We start from the raw sequence: 15,218 nt of genomic DNA, 5'->3' as shown, positions 1-15,218 counted from the left end.
GAACGTGGATGTAAGAGGGGAATAGCACCCGAGATTTATCCTAAGTTCATAATTGAGGCTATTTACAACATAAATCTATCACTGAGCATCAAACGTCACTGATCCTGGGTTTCCTGATTCTTTTTTGGCTCACAGCTGTCTGAGAATAAGGTGAGATCTAAAAATCCTTTCCCTGGAAAAACAAGCATACTAGGGACACAAAAATCTGCTTAAAATTTTGGAGGTTTCCAAACTCCATAGATAACAATCATAGACTCTCTAGGGCCCCCACTCTCACCTAATTAAGAATTCTTTGCCCATTTCCTCCCCCTCTTTGATTTCCTCTGGCAGTGCATAGTGCAGTCTTAACCGGTGCTCCTCTGCCGGGCGGTGCCGTCTTTGACCAACTAGTACCCTGCTCCCGAAACTCTCCTCATTGTATATCTTGCTAAAAATTATGCTCTTTTTCCTGCTTTACATGTTCCTTAGTCTTTCATCGGTTGTTCAAGGTGCATCATGGCCATCTGTCACCCTCTCTGCCCCCGCTTTTATCCCTGCTCAGCATTCCAGAGAATTGTAAGTTTCTCTCCAGTCCCTCAAAAAATGCCCCCCTCCCCAAGCAACCCGCAGGTGTAACCTGCCAGGTAGCTCACTATCTTGCATTCGGTTTTCTTCCTTTCCCTATGACTTTGTTTTTCTCTCACTCTTGCTTGCCAGGCAGAGTATCCCTTCATTTCCTTGGAATTGCTTTTATTTTTTTATTATTATTATTTTAGACAGAAAGAGTGCAAGTGGGAGGGGCAGAGGGGAGAGAGAAAGAAAGAGAGAATCATAAGCAGGCTCCACACTTAGCACAGAGTCCAATGGGGAGCTCGATCCCAGGACTCTGGGATCATGACCTGAGCCAAAATCAAGAGTCAGATACTCAACCCACTGAGCCACCCAGGTGCCCCTCCTTTGAACTGCTTTTAGACCCTGTTTTCTAGGGACTCCAAGTTAAGGGCAATACTTTTTCTTACCTATAAGATTAAGAAAAAGTTCAAAAAATTGTCTAATGTTTATTTTTGAGAGAGAGAGAAAGCGCACAAGTGTGAGCAGGGGAGGCGCAGAGAGAGAGGTAGACATAGAATCCAAAGCTGGCTCCAGGCTTTGAGCTGTCAGCACAGATCCCAATGTGGGACTTGAGCCCATGAACCGTGAGATCATGATCTGAGCCAAAGTCAGATACTTAACCTATGCAGGCACCCCCAAAATTGTCTAATCCAATGGTGAGGCTGTAGAGAAACAGTCATTCACCAGTGCAAACTCTGTTAAAGCACAAGATGTTTATCACTAGGTATCTGTTTGGTAAAGCTAGTGAACATTTGTACAACAGAGGACACAGCTATAAAAATCTTTGTATGTTGCTGTGGAGTGATCCTTATGATATGTTAAGTGACAAATAGTAAGATAAAGAAGTATATAAGAAAAGGGAATGATAGATATAAACATATAAATACACACATGCAGGTATACATAATACACATATACACTTGCTCATATTTTTCCAAAAAAAAAAAAGATTACAGGAAAATATTATAAATGGTTACCTGTAGGATGAAGATGAGAACAAGGAAAAGTGACAGGGATGAAACCCGGACTTTTGAAATTACAATTTGCTTCATAGTTTTTCTATGGAACTAGGTAAATGTTTCACCTGAAAATTTTTTTTTAAAAGGAGTTATTCTTAAGCATTGAAAGAAAATAAGGAAATAAATGAATCTAACTGTATTATTTTCAGTTTGTGGCATAACCTAGGAGAGATTTAATTCAATTAACTTTATATTTTAAATTTTTTAAAATGTTTTATTTATTTCTGAGAGAGAGAGAGGCAGTGTGAGCAGGGGAGGGTCAGAGAGAGAGGGAGAGGGAGACACAGAATCCGAAGCAGTCTCCACGCTCTGAGCTGGCAGTCAGCACAGAGTCCAACGCAGGGCTCGAACCCATGAACCGTGAGATCATGACCTGAGCCAAAGTCGGACGCTTAACTGACTAAGCCTCCCAGGTGCCTCTAATTCAATTAACTTTAAAACTGACCGTAAAGTGGGTTATATCTGAGTGGTAGCAATAGTATTATTTTGAAACTACAGATGAAAAAAGCTAGATAATTTGATGGATGGATAAATGAATGGATGGATCTACACCAATTGAGTAGTTATGGTTAGTATTTCTCATTAGGAACCAAGATATTCAGCATAAGAGAAAAAGAGATATAGACATAAAATCAAAGAAGTAAAAATCTTCTCATTTTTAATTTGTACTAGAAATCACATATGAATTCATGACTTAATTTTTCTTTCTAAAGTACTTATTTCCTAGCTATGTCCACTAAGGAAATCTGGAAACAACAATAACTCAATAGCAATGAAAGCTCTAATACCAAAACTGTTCTCTCCAAGTACTGTTTTCCACAAAAACTAAAAGCAAACTTCAAATAACTAAAAAAATTAAAAAAAATTTTTTTTAAATGTATAATTGGTCATTCAACTCTGGGGTAGGAAATATATGACACAATCTGGATGTCTTTTTGTATCTGAGAATAGGAGAGTGGTCAAAGACTACTAGGGTCATTTTAAAGGAAGACAGAAGCCAACTTAAAGAGACTCCCACTGGCCAAAGATGGGACAGTTTCAGAATCCCAGAGAATAATGTCTGTAATGGATTTAAACATGCCAGTATTTAATAGAATACACATAGTTGTGATGATACTCCATATATACCTTCCACCAAAGGATTAAAAAGAAAAGTAAACTTGGCACCTATGGAGATTACTAGTGTACCACTCATTATTCTGGAATTCAACAAAGGGAAAAGATAGATAGATTCAACCTTCCTTTTCTATAAAGAGTCTATTTTTGACTATAGTAGCCGGCCTCCAGGTGGCCCCCCTACTGAACACATCCTTCTGCAGTCCCCTCCCATGAATAGGGCTGACTTGTATAAATAATAGGTAATTCTGGATATGACAGCTTGTGACTTCAAAGCTTGCTAAAGAGTCATTGGCACTTCTGCCTTCTTTAAATTGTGAAATGTAAGGATTAAATGATTCTGCCCACTGAGAAGTTGTAATAATGGTCAGATTCTATTTTATATAGTCCCCCTGGCATTTGTATAGAGAACAAATTTGCAGGTGGCAAGCTTGGAAACAGAGCAGCCTATTATGAGCCCATAATAATAATAATAAATGGCTATTATTGCCTTAAGCCTGTAAGGTCTTGGGTAATTTATTATGCAACAATAGAAAACTAATACTAAATAATATTAACTAGCCTGATAATTTATGAGAAGTAGTCCTTGTCAGAACTGAACTGATTTAAGTGCAGGATGAATAACAGAAATTAGAAATATCCCCATTTGTAACCACCACAGAAATAATGGCTGCTTGAATCATTTAGTGAAAAGTTGACAGAAAACTATACAATGGTTGGATCAAGCTATTCCACTTAACTAAGGTCACTTGAACCAACTGGCCAGTCACAATTAAATGTAGAGCAAACACTATATGCCTCCTGATACGATGTCATTGCAACCACACAGTACCATCTCTAAAGTATTAGAAAAACCTGAACACAAATCTAATCAAGCCTCTATATCTAGAAGACTATGAAAAATAAGGGTAATAGAGGAAAGCAAGTTAAATGACATTATAAGGCCAAATCCAGGATATGGCAAATTCTCCTGGACAAATAACAAAAACCATATGGATGGAAAGAAATGCAAAGGGAGAATTTTTATCTAGCTAACAAGCCTTAAGATGCATTCTATGCAGATGCATTTGTAGGACGTGTTTGGATCCTGATGAACTGTCAAAAAAAAAAACACAGCAAAAAAAATTTTTGAGACAGTCCTAATTAACTAAACATGAAAATTAGATGATCATAAGGAATTAATGTTATTTTTGGGGGTATGGTACTAGCATCTGGTTGTGCTTTATCTTAAGTTTCTTATCTGTTGTGTTGTGATATGTACTGAAGTAGTATTTACAGATAAATAGGATTTGCTTCAAAAATTTTTGGCCCAGCACTTGGGTGACTCAGTGGGTTAAGCGTCTGACTCTTGATTTCAGCTCAGGTCATGATCTCATGGTCTTGAGATCAAGCCCCAAGTCCGGCTCCATGCTGATCATGGAGTCTGCTTTGGATTCTCTCTCCTCTCTCTCTGCCCTTCCCCCACTCATGTATGCATGCGCTCTTTCTCTCTCTCTCTCTCTCTCTCTCAAAATAAATAAACATTTAAAAAAAACACTTCGGCCAAAAAAGAGAAAAATAGTAGACAAAGAAGCAAATGAAACTAAAGAGCCAAAAACTGATCACTCGAAGCTAGGCGATAAGGACATTTATTAATATTTTTTTCTACTTTTGTGTATGTTTGAATTAAAAAACAATAGTACACATAATATACACTTTGTCTAATTTGAAAAATTCATTAAGTATAAAATAAGAATGTACTCATGATTCCACCAGTTATGGATAACGGGCACCCTCCTACACTGTGGGTAGGCATGTAAACTGGTGCAGCCCCTCTGGAAAACAGTGTGGAGGTTCCTCAGGAAACTAACAGTAGAACTCCCCTAGGACCCAGCAATAGTACTGCTAGGAATTGACCCAAGGGATACAGAAATGCTGATGCATAGGAGCACATGTACCCCAATGTTCATAGCAGCACTCTCAACAATAGCTAAAACGTGGAAAGAGCCTAAGTGTCCATCAACGGACGAATGGATCAAGAAGCTGTGGTTTATCTATACCATGGAATACTACATGGCAATGAGAAACAATGAAATCTGGCCATGTGTAGCAACGTGGATGGACCTTGAGGGTGTTATGCTGAGCGAAATAAGTCAGGCAGAGAAGGACAAATATCATATGTTTGCACGTATAGGAGGATTAGGAGGAACTTGACGGAGGAACAAGGGGGAGAAGAAGGGCGGAAATGGTGGGGGAAAGGGAGAGAGGCAAACCATGAGAGACTCTTGAATGCTGACAAAAACTGAGGACTGATGGATGTGGGGGGGAGGGGGGATGGGCATGGAGGAGGACACTTGTGGGGATGAGCACTGAGTGTTATGTGGAAACTAATTTGACAATAAACTATTTGTAAAAAATAAAATAAAATAAAAAAATATAAGGTGTGGATATTTTATTCCAGTCTTTTCCCACCTTCAGTTCTTACTTAGCTGCCAAAATTATGCAAATCCACTATTTGATGCCACCTATGGAAAATGTATTTGAAGGATATAAATTCTAAAAGAAGTTCATACTTTCTGTTCCTTTATTATTTAAGTAGTGAGAAAATAACAGAAGCAAGAACTCAGTGTAGATTTTAGCAAGCTTCCCAATTACTGGGCTTTAAGAGAAATATGTTTTCTCTCCCGGTTTTTGTGTAACTCAGATGTCAGTTGCTTTCTACCAGGCCCTTGAGATCTACCTAAACTGTGAAAGCACAAAGATCTTTCCAAGACTAATGCAGATCCCAGGAGGATTGCATATATTCTCAAAACCTTCTCTGTTGCCATGTCTCACTCCCACCCATGCAGACTCTACTCTGTACAATGTATGCCTAAAAGTGACAGCTTATTTGATTTCTACTAAATTAACAAAACCACTCACGCTTTGAGATAGATAAGGCTGTTTATACTGGCGCAGGGAAAGGGGATGCATGCAATGATAGAAGGGAAATGTTTATATTATGGTCACCTAAACAACTTTCAACTTGTGTTTTGGTCTTCCCAGCACTGCAGAAAAAATAACATGGCCACTCCACAATACTTACTCTTCGTCTTCTTGTCATTGCTTCAGTTGGCTCCAACTGACTCTTTAGGTTAGAACAAACCAAATTTCCCTTCTGGCCCCAGGCAGAGCAATCTGCCTATCTTCCTCTGGTAGTCTAGCCTCATGCTCACATGACTGCAGCTATGATCCACCATCTACGCCAAGCTCATGTAAATAGTTTCCCAAAGACAGTTTCCTTGCTAAGAGGAATTGAGTCCAACTGCTAACATCAAATAGTGTTTAGGCCCTTACACTTGGAAAAAGAACCATTAGAACTGAGGTCCATAGACAATGGCCAGTACTTTCACTAGTGTGTAAAGGTAATTTTATCTCCTCCTTCTGCACTCCATAAGGTGTCATCATAGAGTTTGGTGACTGATCTCACCACCAAAGAAAGGAAGGCCATGGGGAAACTCAGCAGGTGGAGTGTTTATAGTGACCCTTCCTTGTAAGCATGTTCGGTCTTGACATGCCGTCACGTTCCAGTGTACAGTGAGGCCCATTTGTTTCAGTGCTTATTTGCATATTTTTCAAAAGCTCAAATTTTGAGCATGTCATTTGACATCCAGTAAATTTTGGCAGGTAAAGTGATATCTATCATATCACACCTTATTCTCCCAACTTATTACTGAAATGGAAATAAATCATAAAGGAAAGCAAACTGACATGAATGAAAACATTCAACACAGAGCTGGTCTAAGGAGGAGATTCAGGTATGTTTTCTCTTTTCCTTCAAATTGCAGAGAAATACGTTGTATATACGGAAGTAGCGTCCTTTAGGCTATGTGACCATCTATTGCTAAATAACATGCATTAATTCCATTTTTAATATGAGCTTATTACCACATTACATAGATTTCATTCTAGGTACTGTGTCTGATTTTGCTTATGCATAGAAAACCCACAAATCGTAACCATAACTTTCTGCATACCCAGCTCAAGGTAAATTTTCTCCAAGAACTTTTTCTCTTTTTTTAAGATTTTATTTTTAGTAATCTCTACACCCAATGTGGGGCTCAAACTCATGACCCCAAGATCAAGAGTCACATGCTCTACGAGCTGAGCCAGCCAGGTGCCATCCCCCCCGCCCCGCCAAGAACTTTTCCTTTCTGCTCTCATCTCACAATGCTGTTTTTAAGAATTTGCCCTTATTAGCCTCAACATATAGAAAAGTATCTCTCTTATGCAGAGCAGTAAGAATCTATGTGATAAACTGAGAAAGTAGGTTAAGCAGAGGTTATATTTCTCTAAGTCTCTGATTTACAACTGCACGCTGAAAACTAGTAATTGCATTTACCTCATAGGGTTAATATGGATGTTAAAGAAGTTACTACCTATGAAGTATTAAAAATGGTGCCTGGCACTAAAGTGAGGCCCTAATGAACTTGGAATAGTATATTTTACATATATCGTCTATATTTCATACAATTTGTTATAAATAAGAGGTGTTATAAATAAAAGAGGTGAAAAGAAATTTGTTATCATAAAAGAGGTGAAACTGTTTTCTGCTGTGTATTCACTCTGGTAACAATGTGGAGTGGAACATCATACTCTCATCCTTTGGTAAACATTTAGTAAGAAAGTGAATGATGTTTAAGTGATATTCAAACAAAGAATATTAAGTCTTCCATCATCTCATTTCCAGTTTAACTTTTATATGTCAATGTTCATCTTAAACTTGAGAAGTCACAGAATTGTCTATTTACAGGAAAATGAAATTCTTTGTTGTTGAATATCTATTGTAACAAAAAAAATTAATCCATAGATGTTTCTAAGCTATAAATTGGCAATAAAACCCAGTTTATCTGCAATTTAGAAATTTAAATCAGTTTCATCCTAATTGCACAGATGTAAAATAATTAACCATTATTAAAATACTCCAATACTCAACTCTTGATTGCCATCATGACCAGCTGTTACTCATATTTCTAAAGTGCCTAACACTTTCTTCTGTGTTATCATACCTCCATGTTTAGAGGCAGAGGAACCCACAAACTGTTCTTTAGGTATTAACAACTAAGGATAGCTAACATTTTTGGAATGGACTTGAGATAAGAAAACAGTTCTATGTATAATATCAATGATTCCTCAGTATCTTTTGAATATTCTTAACTATCATATAGTAGATGTTTCAGCCATTTGCTGTTCTACTTAATTCACAAATCTGTCCAATGTCCTCACTTCACATCAAGTTCAAGAGCCATGTCACTAGATATTTAAAGGGAAAAAGCCCTTTTATCACCTGCTGTCACCTCCAACTCTGTATAGCTAAAAGAAGATTTTTCTATTTTTCCATTAACTATATTCTCCAGATGTCCCTATTCCCAGTAATGACACCTATTCTTTCAGTCATTTTCTTTTGAAACCCCAAACATTTCCATAGTTTGAGAGACACTGAATAGCCCTTACCCACTAGTAGCCATGCAATCTATTTAACTTCTCTGTTCCTCAAGTATCCTCCTCTGCAAAATGAGGATGATAATAGTAGCCTCCTAATAGGGTCACAAGGAAGATTAATTGAATTAATACATTTAAAGTGCTAAGAAGAGGGGCCCTGGGTGACTCAGTCAGTTAAGCAACCAACTTTGGCTCAGGTCATGATCTCACAGTCTGTGATGACAACACAGAGCCTGGAGCCTGCTTTGAGTTCTGCGTCTCCCTCTCTCTCTGCCCCTCCCCTTGCTCATGCTCTCTCTCTCTCGCTCGCTCTCTCTCCCTCCTCTCTCTCTCTCAAAAACAAATAAGCATTTAAAAATTTGTTTTAATTATTAAAGTGCTAAGAAGAATGCCTGGCACATGGTGAGCACCAGAAAATGTTTGCCATTACTATTATCTTTCCTTTTTCTTTTTTTAAAATTACTTTTGTTTTGTTTAAATCTATTTTTTTTTTGAGAGAGAGATAGTGAATGGAGGAGGGGCAGGGAGAGAGAGAGAGAGAGAGAGAGAGAGAATGAGAGAATGAAGATCCCAGGCAGGCTCCACACTGTGAGCACAGATCCTGATGTGGGGCTCAGACTCACAATCCATGAGATCATGACCTGAGCTGAAACCAAGAATTGGACACTTAACTGATGAAGTCATCTAGGCAACCCTATCTTTCATCTTTCAAACCAACATTTATCAGATGTTTGTCACATCTCCCACTTCTCCATCCTCAAAGACATTTCCCCTTCCACTTCTTTGTTCCCTAGCCATGACTTATTTATTCCCCAGATGCTCAATGAAAAATTACTATATGCCAGGAACTGGCTTAGGCCCTGAGATTATACAGAGAGCAAAACAGAGCCGATCTCTGCCCATAGGTCATGGCCTGTGGGCCAAATATGATCCATCACCTGGTTTTGTGGATAAAGTTTTATTGGGATACTGCCATGTCCTTTTATTTGTGGATTGTCTGTGGCTGTTCTCAACAGTTGGCAGAGTTGAGATGTTGCAACAGAATCTATATGGCCACAAAGCAAACTGTATACCTCCAAAGTTTGCCAACCTCTGTTCTAGGGGCAAAAATATAGTAAGATCCCAATAAGGTTAAACTTACATCACTAGAGAGTTGATTGTTACACGTGGGGATCGTCCTGTCCATACCAAACTAATATTCCTAAAATATGCCTCATCAGTCACGACCTTCCCTATGTCTGTCACTTAAAAGTTGAACTATCTCAGCCTGTTATTCAAAGCCCTTGAACTCTAACCTCCTTTTCCAGCCTAAGCTTCTACTGCCTGTCTTTCTCCATTCATGTATGCAAATCTCACCTCAGAAGCTTCCCTGAACTCACTAAAGTGGCTTAGGTGTCCTTCCCATGAGCTCCCATAGTACCCATTTTAGCACCTGTCACACGTCTGCATACTAATGTGATCCTCCCAGAAAGACCAAGTCCTTGTGGCCAAGAATGGGGCCTTCCGTGCTGTGGAATGCTCAGTACTAAGCACTGTGGCAGACACTTAGCTTGTAAATAATAGTAACATATATTCTTTAAATGAATGAATATCTACCTCTCTTCGGTGTTTTTCTACTTTTTCCACTCTGTAGACACCTCACCTCACACACATACCTCTCCAAAATCTACTTTTCCTTAATAGTAGTAAATATGTGGTTAAAGGAAAATATTGTAATAAATTAACTTCAAGGCTTAGAAAAATATTGTCATCCAAAGTAGAGAACAATGAATAAAAATTTGTGACTTTTTATTATCTACCTTTCACAGTAAGCTAAAGAAGCCAAAAAAAGAAACAAAAAAAAATCTGATCTTGCACAAAATCATTATGATGGAAATATTCTTAAGATGTAATGTAAGAAAGGGGTGCCTGGGTGGCTCAGCCAGTTAAGGGTCTCACTCTTGATTTCAACTTAGGTCATGATCTCACAGTTTGTGAATTCGAGCCCCCCGGATTCACTCTCCCTCCCTTCCCCCACTCAAAACTAAATACAAATTTTTTAAAAAAGATATAATGTAAGAAAACAGTATATGGTATTTGAATGTAATTTTTAAAATCTTTAAACATATAGCTAATTGCTTCAGACCTAAAAATTCTGAGAGGAAGCATTTGAGCATTTATTTTACTTAAGATTTCTTTACAAATAAGTTTGTAACATCTGTATTGTATTATGCTTAATGTGATTTAAGGTATATTTAATATAAAAATAAATATTTTACCGTTACCATACATTGCCATGTCTATAAGGCAATGAAATCAATTTTGTTTAGCTTTTTTTACGTTGATAAAAATGACCCACTAGATGGCGCAGTCATCATAAAAAAGTGATAGTAGAGTTTTGTTTTTCTATAAAAATTCTTACAGCTTTATTTCTTTTATGAAACTGGTAAGACAGTCTATTTTTGGCTTGGGTTTTTTATTTTAGAATTTATTAAACAGGAAATCTGTCGATTTGAACAGGAGGAGAAAAGGAAATTATTTTTAAAAATAACGTTTATAGGAAAACAGCCAAAAAGGCATATAGGGCATATCATGCCTTCCTATGTCAGAAAGCAGGTGAAAAGGCAGTTTGTGCTGGGAAGACTCTACACATACTCTAAACTCCCAAATTCTAAACTTCATTGTACAAACCACCACTTGAAACATGTATCGGAACCCTCCAGCCATTTTAAACCTGAAGGTGGATAAATGCATGTAGATGGTTGCACATGGACCACGCCCCCACGTAAGGCGTCCGAGCTCAGGCCGCCAACAGGCGTGAGGGTGGGGGGACGTGGGGGTGGCATCCCCATGAAGGCGGCAGGAGAGGACTGTGAGCCGGGAGACAGTCTATTGTTGTAGAAAAGGTCTTTCCATATTCTGTGCTCTTCAAAGAATAATTAAAATCTTTATGACCATTATGTAATTTTGTAGCAGATTAATCCTGTACTTTGTTTTCCTTCATTCTGGAGAACCTTATGCAACTTCTCAAACTCCCCCCCTCTCCGCACAAACATTAACTTAGATACAAGAATCGCATATATTTTCTTTCATCGGGACTCAGCTAAATAACCTACTTCGTGAAATGGCAATATCCTCAGAAGCTTTTGTGTGCCTGGTTTTTTTTGTTTGTTTGTTTTGTTTTTGGCCATTTTTTGTATGTGCCTTGACCCCTGAGTTCCAAATAGACAAGAATTTTTGTTTTCAGTAACTCTCAGCACCAGAGTCTAACAGTGCATCGGCGAACGCGGGGTGGCGCCGTTCCTTTCGTTCCCTGAGTTACTCCCCACGCTGGTTTCTTCTCTGTGCCACTCACTTGGCTCTGCCGCATATGCAGCCCCGTGGTTCCCACTCTGGCACACTTCACCTCTGCCCAGGCCATAGCTCGCTCCTTATTCTTCTCCTGCCCATCCTTTATGACTAGTCTTATGCACATAGTAAGTACTAAAAAAAAAGAATTTTTTTTAGAGAGAGTGGATAGCATGCACTCAAGAGTAGTGGGGAGGATGGGGCGCCTGGGTGGCTTAGCCGACTTTCGCTTAGGTCATGATCTCGCGGTTTGTGGATTCGAGCCCCGCGTCGGGCTCTGTGCTGACTGCCAGCTCAGAGCCTGGAGCCTGTTTCAGAGTCTGTCACTCCCTCTCTCTCTGACCTTCCCCTGCTCACGCTGTCTCTCTCTCTCCTAGAAAAAAAAAAAGAGTAGTGGGGAGGAGGAGAGGAAAAAGGAGAGAAAGGGAGAGGGACACACAGAGAGAGAGAATCTCAAGCAGGTTCCATGCCTAGTGCATGGAGCCCCACGTGGGGCTTGTCTCACAACCGTGAGATCATGACCTGAGCTAAAATCAAGAGTTGGATGCTTAACTAAGCCACCCAGACACCCCCCGAAAATATTTTTTTAAGTTGATAACATGAATTTGGGAAAAGCATCAATGTGACTAGACTGCTAAATAATGCAGGAAAATATAGGAGTCTGAAATGAATATGTTCTTGGTAAATATGTATAGGCAAACATTAAGTCACTTTATTTTAATAAATAATTATTGGGTCAATAAAAAACAAGCCTATAAAATATTTCTTATTTTCGATTATATACACATCTATTATTTCAGGAGCATTCTCATGCACTGATGATGGGGATGTAAATTGGTACAGTTATTATGGAGGGCAGGTTGGAATATGTATCCAAAGCCTAGAAGTCATGATGATATTTAAATTTATCCCAAGGAAATTATCATAGATGTGCATGGAGATTTAGCTGTCAGGGTTTTATCACAGGGTTATTTGTAGACAGTGAAAAATTAAAACCACCATACCTTACAAGTGACTACAAGAATAAAGTATATTTTATCAATTCAGTTGAATAACATCTAACCATTGTATGGGAAGTTGTGGAAGAGAAGTTAATGAGTATGGAATAAAAGGTTATTTATAGGGAGTTCTATTTGTGGAACTATGGGCTATTACACATCTTGAATGACCTTCCCAAATGGAAATGTTGAAGTTCGAATAAGATAAAGTGTATACTTTCAGAACACTATTACCTGAGGTGGAAACAACACATCTTATAGATCCCAAATGAGATGAAAGCAAGACTAGAAAGTGAGCATCAAGTTGGCTTTTGCCCTGAGTTCCTGCTGAAACGTGAAGCCCTTTCAGGGCTGCACAGGTTACGGGCATCTAGAAGCAGACTCCTCACAGGCCTCAGATTCCAAAGAGCTACACCAGCAATGTAAGAACAAAAGAAAAGTAAACCTTATTTTAGACAGGAGAAGGCAAGGACATTTACCTGTCTTGAAGATGAAAAAGAGCAAAATGCTAAAAATAGCCAAGACCCTCTCAAACAGAAAAGCAAGATAGCTTATCACTCTAGTTATCAAGACCTACTATAAAGAAGGAGAAATTAGGGGTGTCCTTGGGTGGCTCAGTCAGTTAAGCATCTGACTCTTGGTATCCTCTCAGGTCATGATCTCATAGTTTGTGAGTTCAAGCCCTGCGTCTGCTTGGGATTCTCTGTTGTCCTCTCTCCCTACCTCTTTCACTCTAAGTAAATAAACATTTTTTTAAAAGAAGGAAAAATTAAGACAGTGTATTTTTAGCAGAAGCTTAAACAAATAGACTAACAGAACAGGATAGAGAGGCACAGGACAGTGCGTACCTGGACAGGGCTCGTTAGTGGAAAAGGATGAACTAGTCAACAAAGAGTGCTCAGACTATTGGTCATCCATATGGAAAACTGTAATTGGATCTCTAACCCCACATCAAACACAAAAAATAATTTCATATGTATTAAGACTTACATGTAAAAAGAAAAAATGATAATAGTCTGAGAAGATAACATAAAATAATAACTCTCTGACCTCAGAATAGAGAAAGCTTTCTTAAATAAGTCACAGAAAATGCAAACCATAAAAGAAAACACTGAAATTTCAGCTACAAAAAATAGGAACTTCTGCTCATCAGGTAATAATAGCATTGACAGTTAATGCAGTGGCTACATACATCAACATCGGTGAATCCCAAAAACATAATCCTGAGTGAAAAGCAGTAATTAAAGAATACGTACAATATCATTACATTTATATAAAAGTTTACAAAATGGAAAACTAAAAACTCTGTTTTCTTCTGGTAGTTTTACAGTTTCAGGTCTTTATTTTATAATTCTTTAATCCATTTCAATTAATTTCTGTAGGTGGTTAAAATAGGGATCTAGTTTCATTCTTTTACAGGTATATTTCCAATTTTCCCAGCATTTTTAATGTTAAAATTTGCTTAGAGAAAGTAGTGGAAAGATACCTGCCATGGGCTAAAAAAAATGTCAGCCTCACCATGGTCAGAGGTTACAAGTGCTTTTGATTTTCTTCTTTTGGTTTAATCTCAATTTTATGAAACTCTTACCTATTGTTTCTATAAAATGATAGAGGTTGTTAATAATTTTGCAGAAAGTGTTCATTGTCCTTCCTGACCCCTCCATGTGGCATATAATGTATTGATACTGACATATATTGTCATATTACTGGTTGATCCACCCAGAGGGGACTACACATGCTGCCTTCTATCCTCAAAATTTGTGAGGATTCCTCTAGCCTGAAGAAAAAATAGAACTGTAGATATTTCTGTTTTCTACCTGCCTTGTCTTGACTTGCTCACTCTCAGAATTATACTATTGGTGATGCTGTAACAACCCCAGCAGTGCTGTTAATGTCATCTGTGCCTGCAGTTTGCCAATAAGTAAAAACCATTGAAATAAACTGAGAATAAGTATGACCCAGAACTCACAGATGTATTCCTAAATTTAGTTTTGTTTCTCACTGTCTTTTTAAACCTGCTTAGAAGGAGTCATCCTTTTCTCGAACCTGGATTAAAACGTGGGGAGATCTATCGAATTTTCTGCTCCAACATAATAGACACTTTATTTTGCAAATATCCTTTCAGTTTATTAGTTCAAAGGGCCCACTTCAAAATACTAACAACTCTTTGCTCTTCATAACTGTTGACCTAAACCCAGCCAGGGTTTACCACATGAACGGAAGGCCTCCAAAGATGGTATGATCTGTTACTGCCTTCTCTCCCCAGTCTAGTGATTGCTGACTCAGTGCCACATACCACATCCTGAATGGCCTTCCTTGACTTGCCCCATTGTCTGATGATTTAGTGCTCCCCAGGGCTTGGCAGGGACATAAAGTAACCCTTTCTCTAACGTGCCCATAGTGTAGGGTTGCCACATTTGGGGGGGGAGGGGAATACAGGACACACAAATAAATTTGGATTCAAAGGCACACAACGAATAATTTTTAGTACATCTCAAATGTTGCTTATCTGAAATTCAAATTTTGGGATATACCAAAAAATTATTGTTTATCTGACACTGAAACTTAATTGGATGTCCTACATTTTATCTGGCATCTCTACCTTTGCTTTTATTAGGTTCCTCCCAATATCATTCTCTCAACCCAGACAAGGTCTGTCATCAAAATAGGAGGTCCCCTTTGCCTCTCAGATTCTGCCCAGCCATAA

At 38.4% G+C, this 15,218-nt stretch overlaps 1 protein-coding gene across 1 annotated transcript in view; it reads left to right on the top strand.

Moving 5' to 3' along the window:
- The window catches only part of EYS (EGF-like photoreceptor maintenance factor), a 730,244-nt gene that overhangs the window by 690,076 nt on the left and 24,950 nt on the right, over positions 1–15,218 (top strand). The gene's annotated exons all lie outside the window — the stretch shown is intronic.

This window comes from Crocuta crocuta, unplaced genomic scaffold (genome assembly GCF_008692635.1).
Source record: "Crocuta crocuta isolate KB4526 unplaced genomic scaffold, BGI_CrCroc_1.0 scaffold205, whole genome shotgun sequence".
Lineage (NCBI taxonomy): Eukaryota > Metazoa > Chordata > Mammalia > Carnivora > Hyaenidae > Crocuta > Crocuta crocuta.
The sequence above is the reverse complement of the archived record's forward strand: the minus strand, read 5'-3'. Positions and strand labels throughout refer to the sequence as shown.